The sequence below is a fragment of the Herpailurus yagouaroundi genome, unplaced genomic scaffold (genome assembly GCF_014898765.1).
Source record: "Herpailurus yagouaroundi ecotype Mexico unplaced genomic scaffold, PumYag 77, whole genome shotgun sequence".
Classification (NCBI taxonomy): domain Eukaryota; kingdom Metazoa; phylum Chordata; class Mammalia; order Carnivora; family Felidae; genus Herpailurus; species Herpailurus yagouaroundi.
Window position 1 is genome coordinate 7,475,516 of NW_024412388.1, and position 17,261 is coordinate 7,492,776.

Here is a 17,261-nt window from a genome sequence, read left to right on the forward strand (position 1 = left end):
CAGTTCTAACCCTGTGGGCCTCTAGGATAACCACAGAGGGATCTGCGCTTAGATACATCATAGTTAACCTATTGAAAACCAGTTCAAAGGGATAGTTCTAAAAACAGCAAGAGCAAATCAGCTCACCATATATAGGGGAATGACAGTAACCAACTACTCAGCAGAAACTAAAAGTCCTAGCCACTGAAACGAGGTCCTTGAAGTGCTCAAAGAATTCTCAGTAAGCCAGGATTTTATACCCAGCAAAACTATCTTTCAAAAAAACAGGGGCAAGTTAGAGACATTCCCAGATTTAAAGGAAAAAAAAAAAAAAAAGAATTAGGGCTGGCAGAGTTGTCCTACAGGAAATACTACAAGAAGAAATACGCAAATACTAAAGGAAGGCCTTAGGCTAATGGAAGACAACGACAGACAGTAACTGAAGTTCACCAAAAGGAGTAATGATCCCTGGAATGATAAACACATAACAAAAAAGAAAACACTTTATATTTTCCTCTTTTCTTAATTTTTTAAAAAACAGTGTTTAAACTAGCAATTATAACATGTATTATTGGGGTTATGACATACTGATGTATATGACAGTAATAGCAAAAGGGATGAATAAGGAAATGGGGCTGTATATAGTAAAGTTGCTATATTTTACCAGAATTTTCAGTACTAAGCTGAAGTACACTATAATAAATTAGAGATACACATTGTAATCTCTAGACAACCACTAAGAAAATAACTCAAAAAAAGACACAGTTAAAAATCAACTTAGGGATTATAGTGGTATACACACGTGTACACACACACACACACACACACACACACAAAAGAAGCAGTAAAAGCTGACCAGAGGAACAAAGACATGAGACATAGAAAACAAATAGCTAAGTGGCATTCATATATCCACCTATATTAATAATTACATATGAATAAATTAATTCCAATCAAAATGCAGAGATTGTCAAACTGGATTTTTAAAAGTAGGATCTAGGGCACCTGGGTGGCTCAGTTGGTTAAGCGTCTGACTTCAGCTCAGGTCATGATCTCGTGGTCTTGTGAGTTCAAGCCCTGCACTGGGCTCTGTGCTGACAGCTCAGAGCCTGGAGCCTGCTTTGGATTCTGTACCCCCCTATCCCTCCCCCACTCGTGCTCTGTCTCTGTCTCTCAAAAATAAATAAATGTTAAAAATTTTTTCAAAAAGCAGGATCCAACAACATGCTATCTACTAGAGTTGCTTTAGTTTCAAAGACACAAACAGGTTGAAAGTAAAACGTTGGAAATATTTGCCATGCAAACAGTAATCCACAAGAGGACTGGAATGGCTATAGCAACACCAGAAAAAAACCAACTTTTTAAGACAAGAACTATTACTGGAAATGTTAAAAAGAAAACTACAGGCCCAAAATGGTGGCATTTAGATTAAGGCCCCAAGTCAGAAAACCAACACTCAATCCCTAACCTAACTGCATTTTCAACCCCCCAGGAATGTAACTTAACCAATCAACATGGGAATTTCCTGGTCAGTATTAGGAAATTTACTGATGGACCCCTCTGTTCCCTTGAGGAAGGCAACCTTGCCTAAAACAACAGATTCTTTGCTAACAATTTCCTTTTTTCCCACTTCCTCTCTACCTTCACAAGCCTTTCCTTTTCTGTAACCTTTGGAGCTCTTCTCTACTTGCTAGCCAGGTACTGCCCTATTCATGAATCGATTAAGAAAGCCAATTAGATCTTTAAAATGTTTTTTGTTGAATTTTTGCTATTTAACAGATTTGGTGGCAGTAGTGGGATCCAAGATGAACTTCCAGCAGCATTCGGAAGCCATGAGAAACACAGATGTGGTATCCGTGAACCGTTTGGGTTCACTGCCTTTCTCACTGCCTGTTGGTTGAGTTCCTCCTGGTTCTGAGCTCTGCTCTTTTTGTGTCGGGGCTCCTGATATAATCAGCTTTCCTTTACAGGGCAGATCAGCTTGGGCTGGCAGCCCAAGTTGCCTGCCATATTTGCCCAGAGCCCAACTGAGCTGGCAGAGGGTCTGCCCAGAGCAAGCCCCTAGCCTTTCAGATCATAAGTCCCCTAATGGAAAACCTCAGCAAGTTTCCAAGGGAATTGGTGGTAGTACGTACAGGGCCGTCTTGTGGCCAGGATACTTGTAACATCTATTGGTTGCTGCCAATGCCTTAGGATGCACATGTTTGTTTGTCTTGTTTAATATAGATAAAGGCTTGTTAGTGGGGATCTCAGGCCAAAAAGCCACAAAAATCTGTGGGCACAGGTTGAGCATTTAAAGACTGTTAGAACACTTGGCATCTCCAGAAGACTCCTGTGATAGGATAAGTTGGTCACGGAACAGGTCAGGTCACCCACCAACCTCAAGAGAACTTCATGCGACAAGGTAAACTGTAAAACACACACAGTCCTCAACATCACGGTGTGTCCTTTTTGGGTACCAGTTTGGCTCTGAGAAACCCAAAGTCTTAGCTAATGGGATTCTTCAAGTCTAAAGACAAGCGTTCAACCTTTCAGCACAGCTGATTATTTTATGTCTAAAAACGATAGTCCCAGAAGTGGTAGATATCTAGCAAAAACAGCAGAATCTTACTGTGCTTGTTTTGTGTCCTGAGGAATTTGGCTTGGTAACCTTCAGGCTGGAGGCCCCAAAATAAGACCAGAGAAAAGTGGGGTTGCCCCCAATTTGTGGCTGGATATGGCTGTACAAAAATGGGAGAGTTAACTCCATTTGCAGCTAGGGTCCTACTGAGCCACTATTGAGGGCCACCTGAGTAGCTCAGTCAGGTAAGCATCCAACTCTTGATCTCAGCTCAGGTCTTGATCTCAGGGTCATGAGTTCAAGTCCCGCATTGGGCTCTGTGCTGGAGGTGAAGCCTACTTAACAAAAAAAAAAGAAGAAAGAGAAAGAAAGGAAGGAAGGAAGGAAGGAAGGAAGAAAAGAAAAAGAAAAAAGAAAGGAGTACCTTCAAAAGCAGAAATTCCCAAATTAAACCAAATAGGATACCTGTTTTAACTGGCAAACAAAGCCTCCAAAAGGTTTCAAGATTCCAAATTAGTTTCATTAACAGCTAATGAAAAATTATAAATGTAAGAGGCACCTAAAACAAAAGCCTGAAGACTGACATAACTTCCTGCTCAGGGCCCAGTGTAGTAACCCTCTGTCTGAATTGTTTCTCCACTTGGAAAGGACTACAGAACTGTAAACAAAAGTCGTCCAAGTTAATGGCCTTACAGACACCCCCACATCTGCCTTCCAAGATGGGCTGCCATATGGGCCCCTCCCAGAGTTGATGAAACTGAGAGATTTTCTGGTAAACAGCCAAGGGGAAGCTATGGTGATAGCAGAGCCCGCAGAGGGGACCCTGGAAGAACTGGCAGAAGCCAACAGAGGGTGGAAATTCTTACCAGAATTGCCTCTTCTGAATCTCTGTCTGTAGTGCCTGGTTGTCACGTTGTCCCTTCCTTTCCAAATCCAGACCCACTGGTGATTGATCCTTCGTGTCCCAGCTGCCTTCCTGCTCCTCTCCTCTCCCCAGAGCTGGGCTTGGCTTTCTGCCTGCCTGAGACTTTGGGGTTGTGTTTCTGTGTTTTGGCTCTCATTGGGAGTAACTCTGCATCTTGGGCGATTAATATCCTTTGCACCCTCTTTGTGGACCGTCTTGCACCAAAAGGGGGATTATTTGGTATTGGCAGAAATATTTACAATTAGAACTATGTACCCAGAGGGAAAAAAGCAAATTGAGAATAGTGTACTTGGGTTGGTGGATCAACCGGTGATATCATTTAAGTAACGACCCAGTTATTTGAGGAAGGAAAGCAACTGTCCTTATCTTACAAATCTTTACAAAACTAGAGGCAATTCAAAGTTCACCTATTCCTTTTCCAGTCCCCAAACTTTCCCTCATTATCTTAAACAGGTTGTAAAAGTATTGGCTTTAGGAAACCAAAGTCCTTCTGGAGGAACTTGCATTCTTTCTCTGTCCCTTAAAGGGACACATCTCATCAGGACTTTGAAATGTAAACACAGCCCACAATCACCTGAGACTGGGGAAAAAAAAAAAAAAGAGGGTGGGGGAGGCTAAAAGGGCTCTTGTACCCAAACTTTAGCACCTCTTCCTTAAAATCAATTCCAGGAACAAATACAAATCTTAAAAATCTTCTCCACAAATATTAGTAACTATAGGGTCCTTGCATCTGCATGTGTGTGCGTGTGTGTGTCCATACCTATTCATATTACAAATGTGAGATTTTTCTACCTCCGATAGTATTGCTGAAATGAATTTGTCAAAGAGCTCTATTTAGTTGGACGAGTGCCTGCAAGGATTCGGCATTCTAAAACTCTCAGACAGATGGAAGTCAATCCAAATGTTTTTTCGAGTTCACGTAATCTGGGAAAATACTCAGTTGTTGGTTTAATTAAAACAGACCTGTCTCTAGTTATCAGCATTAAAATTAAAACTTTTATTCTGCCTGGGTTTACTTAAAGTCAAATAGGTTGATGTGACATCTTAACACAAAATGTGTCTTCATTTTTTTAAATAGCTTGGGAGAATGAAGGACTTTTTGATGTCTCATAAAGTTAGAGCACTGTGTTGGGCTCTGTGCTGACGGTCAGAAGTCAGCTGGGATTCTCTTTCTCCGCTCCTCCCCTGCTGGTGTGCACTCGCTCGCTCTCTCTCTCTCGCTCTCTCTCTCAAAATAAACTTAAAAATAAAATAAAATGACTCAAATTATAGACATTGGTGGAAAGACAAAAACAGTCTGTATTCCCAGAGGCCTCAGGCCTTCTCCCTCTGGACACTTTGAACACCTGCACCTGACCTTCATTCAGTTTCCACCTACTACGAGTTACCAATCTGCTCTGGTTTCCCAGATGGGTTAAAGCCTTTCCCTGCCGCATTGCCGATGCCCTCACAATGGCAAAGAAAATGTGCTCAAAATGTGTTCAAAAATGCGTTTTTCACTTGGGGTATATCTTCTATAATCTCCAGTGATCAAGGCACCCAGTTCACTGGGCAGATCATATGAACCGTAAGGAAAACCTTGTAAACTTCTTGAAATCCTATCACTGTACAACCTTCTGCATACTAGTATCAGTCTCTACTGTCTTATACTCAAGCCTATCACCAAAGCCTGCCCAGATCCCAATTCAGAGGATCCTGTGAGCCGTGGAAACGTGAGCCGTGGAAGACAGCTCTCGAGCCCCACTGGAAGAGACCTCACCAAGTGCCCCGACCATGGACGCTGCTGCAAACCAGAAGGTATTAAGCCTCGGGTACACCTCCCACGGCTGAAAAGGGCATCCCCTGATACCTGGTCCTGCACAGACTCTGGAGACCTCGAGTCAAAGGGCAAAGAAGACAAGTGGCTGATGCCACAGTAGACTCGTTCTGCCCAAGACAGCGGATCAAGGCTTCTCACTTTAAACGTGAGAACGTTCTCCTTCTTTTCCTTTCTTTTACTCTGACGTTGTCCTGGAAAGAGAATGCCCTCATCTCTACGTCTGGGGTAACCTGGAAGTTCAGAGCAAGCTTTTATTTCAGGCTCAGAGAAAATCAAACCATGCTCCTAACTTACCACAAGCACAATAAGACGTCTCATTGGTCAACTCCCCTAAATTTACATCGTGTGTCAAAAAGGACCTACCAGGAGGCCCCTGTGATTCAGGATTCACTCCTTTTGGCCTGACCCTGCTTCCCTGGTTAGGGATACAGGTAACAGGCTACAGGAACTCCTCAACTCTTTTTTTTTTTTTTTTAATTTTTTTTTTTAACGTTTATTTATTTTTGAGACAGAGAGAGGCAGAGCATGAACAGGGGAGGGGCAGAGAGAGAGGGAGACACAGAATCCGAAACAGGCTCCAGGCTCTAAGCTGTCAGCACAGAGCCCGATGCAGGGCTCGAACTCACAGACCGTGAGATCATGACCTGAGCCGAAGTCGGACGCTCAACCGACCGAGCCACCCAGGCGCCCCTCAACTCTTAAAATTATTGCAAAATCTGCTGCTGAAGTTCAACAGCTACCCAACAGAAATCCTCTAGGACTTTCTGGTCAAAGTAATTTTTTTTTTAAATACCATATTTATTTATTTTACTTAAATTCAAGTTAGTTAACATATAGTGTAGTATTGGTTTCAGGAGTAGAACCCAGTGATTCGTGACTTACATACAATACCCAGTGCTCATCCCAACAAGTGACCTCCTTAATGCCCATCACCCATTTAGCCAATCCCCACCACCCAACACCCCCCACCCCAACCCTCCGTTTATTCTCTGTATTAAAGAGTCTCTTATGGTTTGCCTCTCTCTCTGTTTTTATCTTTGGCCAAAGTAGTTCTTGATAATAAGATAGCCCTTGACTCTCTTCTAGCTGAGCAAGGAGGTATCTGGCCAACACCATCTTCTGCACCTGGATGAACACTTCTGGGGAAGTTGAACCCTGATTACATAATCACCGAGCAAGCCACTTGACTGAAAGAGCGGCTCCTTCAGCAGGGTCTTTCTTTGACTTATTTGGTTTTTGGTTTGGGTCTCGGGGACCATGGCTTCGAGGTGTCCTCCAAACGTCGGAAATTACCGTATTTGTAGTAATCATAAGAATCTCCCTGGTATGTTAAATGCTCTCAAAAGCTTTAAATGCATTTTTGCAGCTGCTAACCCACAGCAAATGATTTCCCTGAGACTTGGAGCGTCACGAAAGGAATAAAGAAGACAACCAATTTAAAAATTGTGAACCAATTTGACAATAAATCTCATATTTAAAAAATAAAAAATAAAATAAAATAAAATCTTTTTTTTATTTAAAAAAAAAGTTGTGAACCCGAAGCTATAACCAGTGGCGATCACAGAGATTAAGGAAAACCGTCATGACCTGGGAATACCATGCAAAGGAGCAACAGAAGCTTTGAGAGATACAGAGCTGTAGCTAAGGAGCCCATCTCTCAGCTGAGCTGAGAGTCTGATCAAAAGAGGGAATTGTTAGGGAGAAACCATGGGGCCAAAGTGGTGCCACTTGGGTTAAGGCCCCAAGTCTGTAAAGCCAACGCTTAATACCTAATCTCACTGCAGTTTCAACCCACCAGATGTGTCACATTTAACATGGGAATTTCCTAGTCAGTATCAGGAAGTTTACTGATACACCCTTCTGTTCCTCTTCGGAGGGCAACCTTGCCTGAAACGATGGCTTCTTTGCTAATAAAATGCCCTCTTTTCCCCACTCCCTAATTTTAAAAGCCTTTTCTTTTCTCGCCTGGGTGGCTCAGTCGGTTGAGCGTCCGACTTCGGCTCAGGTCATGATCTCACAGTTAGTGGGTTCAAGCAAGCTTTGTCGGACTCTGTGCTGACAGCTCAGAGCCTGGAGCCTGCTTCGGATTCTGTGTCTCCCTCTCTCCCTGCCCCTCCCTCGCTCATGCTCTCTCTCTCCTTCAAAAATAAATAAACATTAAAAAAAATTTTTTTTAATAAAATAAAAAGGCTTTCCTTTTCTGTAGGCCCTTTGGAGTTCCCTTCTACTTGCTAGACAGGATGCTGACTGATTCATGCATAAATAAAGTAAAATAAATACAATAAATTAAAATAAAATAAAATAAAATAAAATAAAGTCTTTAAAATGTCCTTAGTTGGGGGTGCCCTGGCCGGCTCAGTTGGTGGAGCATGAGACTCTTGATCTCAGGATTGTGAGTTCGAGCCCCACGTTAGGCACAGAGATTACTTTTTAAATAAATAAATATGTAGTTACACAAACAAAATCTAAATAAAGAAATAGAATTACTTGATTGAATTTTTGTTATTTAACAGATCCAAAGAGGACCATTTCATGATGGTAAGAGATCAATACATCAGGAAGATATAACCATTATAAATGTATATGCATCCAGCATCAGGGTGGTAATGACATGAGTCAAAGACATGAAAGGAGAAATAGGCAATTGAAAATTCATGATAAAAATTCTCAACAAAGTGAAGTGAAATTTCTCAACATAACGAAAGGCATCTATGGAAACCCTAAAACGAGCGTCATATTCAGTAGTGAAAAACTGATGCTTTCCCCCTAAGGTTGGGAACAAGGCAAATAGATCTCCTCTTACCACTTCAACATCGCACTCTAGGTGGTCTTCAGTGCAAATGGCAACAGAAATAGAAGGTGTTCAGATTGGAAAGGAAGAAGTAAAATTGTGTTTATTCGGAGATAACATGATCACAGATGGTAAGTTGTCAGGATGAAGATCAACAAAAAAAATTAGATGTGTTTCTATGCACCAACAATGAACAATCTGAAACTGAAAATAGGAAAATTCCATTCAGAACAAAGGACCCAAAGGAGTATTTGGAATTTAGTTAACAAAAATGCAAAGCCTGTACACTCAAACCACTGAACATTGCTGAAGATCTAAATAGACGGAAACATTATAACATGTTCATGGGTTGGAAGACTCAGTATTATTAAGATGGCCATTCTCTGGGAATGCAAGCTGGTGCAGCCGCTCTGGAAAACAGTATGGAGGTTCCTCAAAAAACTAAAAAGAGAACTACCCTACGACCCAGCCATCGCACTACTAGGCATTTATCCACGGGATACAGGGGTGCTGTTTCAAAGGGACACATGCATGTTTATAGCAGCACCATCAACAATAGCCAAAGTATGGAAAGAGCCCAAATGTCCATCGATGGATGAATGGATAAAGAAGATGTGGTGTGTATACACACACACACACACACACACACACACACACACACACACACAATGGAATACTACTCAGCAATGAAAAAGAATGAAACCTTGCCATTTATAACCATGTGGATGGAACTGGAGGGGATTATGCTAAGCGAAATTAGTCAGAGAATGACAAATATCATATGACTTCACTCATATGAGGACTTTAAGAGACAAAACAGATGAACATAAGGGAAGGGAAACAAAAACAATATAGAAACAGGGAGGGGGACACAACATAAGAGACTCTTAAATATGGAGAACAAACAGGGTTACTGGAGGGGTTGTGGAAGGGGGGGATGGGCTAAATAGGTAAGGGGCATTAAGGAATCTACTGAAATCACTGTTGCACTATATGCTAACTAATTTGGATGTAAATTAAAAAAAAAAAACAAAGAAGATGGCCATTCTCCCCAAATTAATCTATAGACTCAGTGCACTCCCAATAAAATCCCAGGGTGCTTTTCTGTAGAAATTGACAAGCTTATCCTAAGATTTGTATGGAAATGGCAAAGGACCTACAATAGCCAAAAAAGAAAATTTTTGAAAAGAAAAACTAAGTTGAAGAATTTACCTGATTTTAAAACTTACTATAAAGCTACAGTAATCAAGAAGACAGTGTGGTACTAGCATAAAATCAATGGAACAAAATGGAAAATCCAGATACATAGTTCATATTTGAGGTCGACTGATTTTTTACCAGGATGCCAAGGCAATTCAGTGGGGTCTTTCCAACAAATGTTGCTTGAACAATTGGATATCCATATGCAAAAATATGGACTTAGACCCCTACCTTACATGTTATACAAAAATTAACTCAAAATGGATCATGGATCTACATGTAAGAGCTAAAACCCTAAGAATTCTGGAAGAAAACATAGGAGAAAGTCTTTGCGATTTGGGGTTTGGCAAAGGTTTTTTAGATATGTCACCAGCTGGGGCGCCTGAGTGGCTCAGTCGGTTAAGCGTCTGACTTTGGCTCAGGTCATGATCTCATGGTCTGTGAGTTCAAGCCCCGCATCAGGCTCTGTGCTGACAGCCTGGAGCCTGCTTTGGATTCAGTGTCTCCCTCTCTCATGATGCCTCTCCCCTGCTTGTACTCTGTCTCTCTGTCTTTCAAAAATAAATATTAAAAAAAAAAATTGAAAATTTCCTCTTCAGGAGACACCATTGAGAAAATGAAAAGACAAGCCCCAAACTGGGAGAAAATATTTGCTGGTTGTATATCTAATAAATAACTTTTATTTAGGATACACAAAAACTTCTAAAACTCAGTAAGACAAACAATGCTATTTAAAAAACAAACAGGCAAAAGTAGGCTGTACTTAGTGAATGGGTTCCAAAGAATAGAACATGGAAAGGAGTAAAGAAAGAACTTTATGGTGGTGAGGCTCGATAAACACTGCCTTGTCTAGTGATTTGGACTAATATCATCCCTGTTGATAGCGTGTCCCTCTGGTATGATGTCAAGAGAATGGCACTTTACTTCCATGGTATTCTTCCACAAAATCCACAACCCCTGTATAACCAAGAGAAAAAAAAATTTCAATCCAAATTGAAGGACATTCTATAAGATCCCCAACCAGCATTCCTCAAAATTGAAGGTCGTGAGGGGTGCCTGGCTGGCTAAATCAGTGGAACATGTGACTCTTGATCTCGGGGTTGTGAGTTCAAGCCTCACGATGGGTATAGAGATTGCTTAAGAATATAATCTTTAAAAAAAAAATCAAAGGTTATTAAAAATAAGACCAAGAAATTGCCACAGACCAGAGGAAACTAAGAAGATGTAATGACAAAATGTAATGTATTCTGGATAGGCCCCCAAACAGGAAAAGTATATTTGTGGAAAATGTAATTCTCTCTTTTTAAAAAATTTATTTTAATGTTTATTTTTGAGAGAAAGAGAGACAGAGTACAAGCAGAGGAGGGGCAGAAAGAGAGGGAGGCACAGAATCCGAAGCAGGCTCCAAGGCTCCAAGATGTCAGCCCAGAGCCCGACACGGGACTCGAACTCACCAACCGTGAGATCATGACCGGAGCCGAAGTCTGACACTTAATGGACTGAGCCACCCAGGCACCCCGGAAAATGCAACTCTAATGAAGTCTGGAGTTCAGGTCACAGTATTAATGCCAGTGTTGGTTTCTCAGTTGTGACAAATACGCCACGGTAATGTTAAGATGTTAGCCGTAGGGGGAAACTAAGCTTACTCTCTGAACTATCTACAACTTTTTAAATAAATCGATTCTAGAACTTATTAAAAATGTACAAAGAAAAGATCTGAATGGATATCTCACCAGATAAAATATATATGAATAGCTAATAAGCCCTTGAAAATATGCTCATCATTATTAGCCATTAGGGAGATGCACATTAAAACCACAATGAGATGATACCATTTCACACCCACTAGGATGGCCGTCATCACAAAGACAGAATCAAATGTTGGTGAGGATGTGGGGGAACTGGAACCCTCACACAGTGCTTGTGGGAATGCACAATGGTGTGGCCACTTTGGAAGTAACTTAGCAGCTCTTCAGAAGTTAAACATGCACCATATGAGCCAGCACTTTTTCTCCAACGTGTCTACCCAAGAAAAATGAAACCATGCCCCCACACTTGGTACGTGAATGTTCAAAACAAGATTTGTTCTTTATGTATGGTCCAACTTAGAAATAATCTAAATGGGGCGCCTGGGTGGCTCAGTCGGTTAAGCGGCCGACTTCAGCTCAGGTCACGATCTCACAGTCCGTGAGCTCGAGCTCCGCATCGGGCTCTGTGCTGACCGCTCAGAGCCTGGAGCCTGTTTCCGATTCTGTGTCTTCCTCTCTCTCTGACCCTCCCCCGTTCATGCTCTGTCTGTCTCTGTCTCAAAAATAAACGTTAAAAAAAAATTTTTTTTTTAAAGAAATAATCCAAATGTCCATCACCAGATAAACAAATTATGTGGATAAACGAATTACACACAGAGGAATACCACTCAGCAGTAAAAAGGAGCACACCATTCATACATGCCGCAACATGGACAAGCCTCAAAAACATGCTAAGTGGGGTGCCTGGGTGGCTCAGTCGGTTGAGCGTCCAGTGTCGGCCCAGGTCATGATCTCACGGTTCGGGAGTTCAAGCCCCACAACGGGCTTGCTGCTGTCAGCATACAGCCCGCTTCGAATCCTCTGTCCCCACTTACTCTGCCCCTCCCCACCTTGTGTTCTCTCAAAAATAAACATTTAGGGGCGCCTGGGTGGCTCAGTTGGTGCCACTTAAGGGTCCGACTTCAGCTCAGGTCATGATCTTGTGGTTTGTGAGTTTGAGCCCCACGTTGGGCTCTGTGCTGACAGCTCGGAGCCTGGAGCCTGCTGCGGGTTCTGTGTCTCCCTCTCTCTCTCTGCCCCTCCCCCACTTGTGCTCTGTCTCTATCAAAAATAAACGTATAAAAAATTTTTAAAAAATTTTTAAAAATAAAAAATAAATAAAAATCTAAAAACACAACTGTAAACCAGACATTTGACAGCAACAGTTGGTGGCCATCTATTAAGTATAAGGCACAGGAAGGTGATAGACACACTTGGGAGCAAGACTGATGTGGCATCTATGCTCGTGCACCTTGCTTAGGGCGCCCAGAAGGGATGTAGGACAGAGGTGGTAACTGTGGGGAGGAAGACAGGATGCTTGGGGTGACAAGCATTTGGATCAGGAAGACGGAGACTGTGAGAGTCATGGGTATGTCATTGTCAAATGGGAAGTTTCATAGCAAGCAATTCAAATAGTGGGGTATTTTATCGCCAGCTGAGTTAGAACTCTAGGAACCACTCAGAAGCTGTGCAGCAAGCTGCAAAGTTGCTTTTCTGCCTCTATTCCCAGAAGACTGCACCAGGAAGGCTGAAGAAATGTGGGTGTTTTTGTTTTTTGTTGGTTTATGTTTATTTTCGAGAGCGAGAGAGAGAGAGCACGAGCAGGGGAGGGCCAGAGAGAGAGGGAGGCACAGAATCAGAAGGCTCCAGGCTCTGAGCTGTCAGCACAGAGCCCGATGCGGGGCCCAAACTCGGGAATGGTGAGATCATGACCCGAGCTGAAGTCAGACACCCAACCGACTGAGCCACCCAAACACCCCGTGGGTTTTTTTTTTTTTAATGTTTGTTTGTTTATTTATTTACTTCCTTATTTACTTATTAAGAGAGAGAGACAGAATCCCAAACAGGCTCTGTGCTGTCAGTACAGAGCCCCACGCAGGGCTGGAACTCACGAACCATGAGATCATGACCTGAGCTGAAGTCAAGAGTCTAGATGTTCACCTGAGTCACCCAGGCACCCCTGATTTGTTCTCTTTCAGTCCTATTCTCCACTACAGTTTGTATCTCTCCTCTCTGTGTCCTTTCTGTAAAAAAAGACAGAAGCTGGCATATGGGCACTCAGTCCAGACACAAGCCCTGGTTTGAGTCATTTCACCCTAGAGCTACCCTCTGTGGTTTTGTCGCTCCTTATATACACACGAGGAAACTCCTGAGACTTGACAACTTGCTCCATACTGCACAGCTAGAAAGAAGTGGAATGGAAGCAAGCTAAGGGCAGTGTGACCCCCAAACCCATACCTCCCTGTCTCTATCAAGCAGCTGCCGAGAAAGACAGATGTTCCACGTCATTTGAGGAGCCATCTGATCTGACTTCTGTGATAACGTGCTGTCCTACCACTGGGTCTGTCTCTGGACCCCAGGTTCTATTGAGAGGGACCCTGGAGAGCATCTGATCTGTGCCCAGAGGGGCAGTTCTAGTGTACGTCTCTGATTAAGCAAGTTCCGCTTCCCTGAGCCCCAATTTCCTCATCTGTAAAACAGGGGTTGGTTTAGATGAGTGGTTCACAAACCACCGGTCTCAGACCCCTTTACATTCCTAAAAATGACCGATGATACAAAGAGCTGTTTATGTGAGTTTTATCAATATTTACCAATTCATTGACTTTGAAGCTTACTTATTTTGAGAGAAGACAAGGGAGGGGCAGTGAGAGAGGGAGAGAGAATCCCACGTAGGCTCCACACTGTCAGCACAGAGCCCGACACGGGGCTCACAGCCATCAGACCATGACCTGAGCCGAAATCAAGAGTCCGACGCCTAACCGACTGAGCCATGTAGGCAGCCCAATATTTACCATTTTAAAAATTAATACCAGTTTTTAATAACAAGTTCCCAAAACAAAAGGAAACTCGGTGATTGGTGTTACTGCCTGGCAGTTCTGCAAATCTCTCTAATGTCAAGCTCGCTACAGTTTAAGACCGCCGGATTCTCTCATTTGCTTCTACATGTAACCTCTTCCAGATCCCATGTCACAGAGCCTCTGGAAGATGCCACTAGACACTCGTAAGAGAATGAAGATGAAAAAGACAAATCCGATCCTACTGGTGCTATGGAGAAAGGTTTTGTCCCCACTTCTCCCTGAAAGGGTATGAGGGACCTCCAGGGGTCCTAGACCACCCTTTGAGAACCGTTTCAAAAGGTGGCCCGTGTGCCACCTGCAGTCAGAACCCACTGGAGGGATAAAATGCACACTGCCCGGCGTCCCCCAGGTCTGTGGTATCCGAATTCACATTTAACAAGCCGCCTCGCACACTGGAGGGTGGAGACACTCGGTCGGGAGAGCCCCACGATTCCTACCAGCCTGGTTCCTCCAAAACTACTGTCACCTGTTTGGGCAGGGCCGGGGCTCAGGCCGCGCAGGGCTTTTGCCTCAACGGTGACCAGTGACGGAAGGTCTGCCCTCCCTGGTTTTGCTTGGCTCCGCCATTTCCATAGTCACTTCCTTCCCCCTTTAGGGAAGTGTTGAGGGCAGCCAGGCACCTTGCTTGTAGCTGTAAGATAAATTCTGGGCTTTCTTGGCTGAAATTAAAAACACAAGAAACAACAGGTGTTGGTGAGGAAGTGGAGAAAGGGGAACGCTGGTGCCCTGTGGCGGGAATGCTAACCGGTGCGGCCGCAGTGGAAAACAGTATGGAGGTTCCTCAAAAAATTAAAAATAGAACTACCCTATGATCCAGTAATTCCACTTCTGGGTATTTACCCCAAGAATAAGAAAACACTAATTCGGAAAGATAGAGGCACCCCTCTGTTTATTGCGGCGTGATCTACAATGGCCAAATTACAGAAGCCTCCCTAATGTCCGTTGACTGATGAATGGATAAAGGAGTGGTATATATACACTGGAATACTATTGAGCCATAAACAAGAATGAAATCTTCCCATTTGCAACATGGATGGAACTAGAGTGTATTATGCTAAGTGAAAGAAGTTAAGTCCGAGAAAGACAAATACCACAGGATTTTACTCGTACGTGGAATTCAACAAACAAAGAAAAACAGAGACTTAACCACAGAGAACAAACTGATGGTTAGCAGAGGGGAAGTGGGGGTGGGGATGGGTGAAATAGAAGACTAGGAGAGTAGTACGCTTACTGTGGGGCACCTGGCTGGCTCAGTCGGTAGAACATGCGACTCTTGATCTTGGGGTCATGAATTTGAGCGTCACTTTGCAGGTAGAGATTTTCTTTTAATGTTTATTTTATTTTTGAGAGAGAGAGAGAGATTGAGAGAGCATGAGCAGGGGAGGGAAAGAGAGAGAAGGAGGCACAGAATCTGAAGCAGGCTCCAGGCTCCCAGCTGTCAGCACAGAGCCTGACGCAGGGCTCGAACCCACGAACTGTGAGATCATGACCTGAGTCGAAGTTGGACGCTTAACTGATTATTGTTTTTTTTTAAAGGGTACATTTATTGTGATGAGCACTGAGTAATGTACAAAATTGTTGAATCACTACATTGTATACCTGAAACTATTAACAACAAAGTATGTTAACTGTACTGGAGGTTTTTTTTAATTACTAATGTTGAACCAAAAACTAAAATAAACTCTGGGCTTGCCTACAGTTGTCTATTTCTGTACCCAGGAAAAGCAAGAAGGAAAGAAGGAAAAGGCCTCACGGGACAGGGACTTCTCTTCCTCAGGAGGAAGTGCTGTTCTAACCTTGGCCCCACCTGGACATTGTACAGTGAGTCAACCTCAGAATCCATGAACACCTCGCTCAAGGGAGAGTATACAAAAGAAAATTAGCCTTTTCGGGCGTGTAAGGCCTGACTGGTACAAAACAGGCAAATATGGAAGCGACTCAAGAAAAAGAACAAATTCATAGAATGCCTTTAGTGAAGAAAACCATACACATAAATATTTACATAGAAGATAAAGTAGATCGTGAGTTTTAAAATTTTCGGATATTCCATTGCATTCAAAAATACTGCTACTGTGATTTATTCATACCCAACTTCCAACAGGAAAAAAAACTACCATAGTGGGTGGGACACAAGCTCGCATGGAAATTATTTTACCTGTCGAAATCTGTATTACAAAGTAACCTGTGCACTTGGTGTGATGGAACTAGCCTTGGCCTTGAATCAGTCACAACTGGGTCACTAACTACCCACTGTGTGACTTTTCTATCGGGTGAGCACTTACTATGTGCAAGGTACACGTTAGATGACATGAAGGATTCATGGAAACACAAAAAAATCTTAAATGTGCTGGAGGCGCCAAGCCTGGTTCAGCAGCATCTGCTGTAGGAGGCGGGAGGGTTCAGTGCTGGGAGAGGAAGATGCCTGGAGCACCCGGGCACTTCTGAGAAGGCCTGCGGGGCACCTCCAGCTCCTCAGCGGGTTCGGGAAGTTCAACGACGCGACCTCCATCACCCCCGCAACAAGTTCGTTCCCAGCCTGCTCTGCGCCCGCTGCTTTTCCTGCAACTGGGGCTGCGCGCTCCCCGCGCAGGGTCGTGGGTGGGGTCCCACATTTCCTGGCACCCGTTACTCCCACAGGCCGCAACGAGCCTCGGTCCCCGACGGGGTTGAACCCCACAGTGCGCGGCCGCGATGGGAGGGGCGAGGGGCACTCGGACAACCGGCGTCCGAGTGCCTGGGACCCTGGAATGCACGGCCCGACGTGAGCCGCCACCCTTCCCACCGAGCGGAGCCCCGGCCCCGAGCGTCCTCTGCTCGGGTCCGGGTGGGGCCGCCCGCCGCCGCCCCTCCGCCAGCCCCGGCGACCCCGCCGCGCGCCTGACACCCTCCTCGGTCCCGGGGCCTCCCGGCTTGCGCCCCCCCCCCCCAGTCGCTAGTGCCTGCCCCGGAGCCCCCCGCCTCGCCCCACCCCCAGTGCCAGTCCCAGGCGTCCCCCGCCCTGCCAGCTCCGCTGTCCCTTTCGCCCGCCAGCTCGCGCCCCCCGCCGCCTTCACTTGTGCCCCCGCCCCCTGCCCCCAGTGCCTGTCTCAGGTGCCCCGCACCCCTCCACTCGTGCCTGCGCCCCTCCCGGCCCCTTGTGCTAGTCCCGGGCGCCCCCTGCCCGGTTCCCTGTGCCTGGCCCAGGCGCCCCCCCTCCCCCCCCCCCGACTTATGCCCGCGCCGCGCCCAGCCTGCTATCCCGGCGCCCAGAGCCTCTCGCCCAGCGCGCTCGTACCAGTCCCCGGCGACCCCGCCCCTTCTGCTTTGGCGTCGCCATCGATGTGCTCTGCGCTCTCCTGAGCC

The 17,261-nt window shown here is 44.6% G+C and overlaps 1 long non-coding RNA gene across 1 annotated transcript; it reads right to left on the bottom strand.

Annotated features, from left to right (window-relative positions):
- Positions 1 to 9,932: 9,932 nt before the first annotated feature.
- Positions 9,933 to 17,260, bottom strand: LOC121020913 (uncharacterized). Its single transcript, XR_005786357.1, has 3 exons — positions 17,194 to 17,260; positions 14,386 to 14,578; positions 9,933 to 10,231 (listed from the first exon to the last, which is right to left on the bottom strand). It is a non-coding gene; the product is annotated as an uncharacterized LOC121020913 (long non-coding RNA).
- Between the last annotated feature and the right edge of the window lies 1 nt (position 17,261).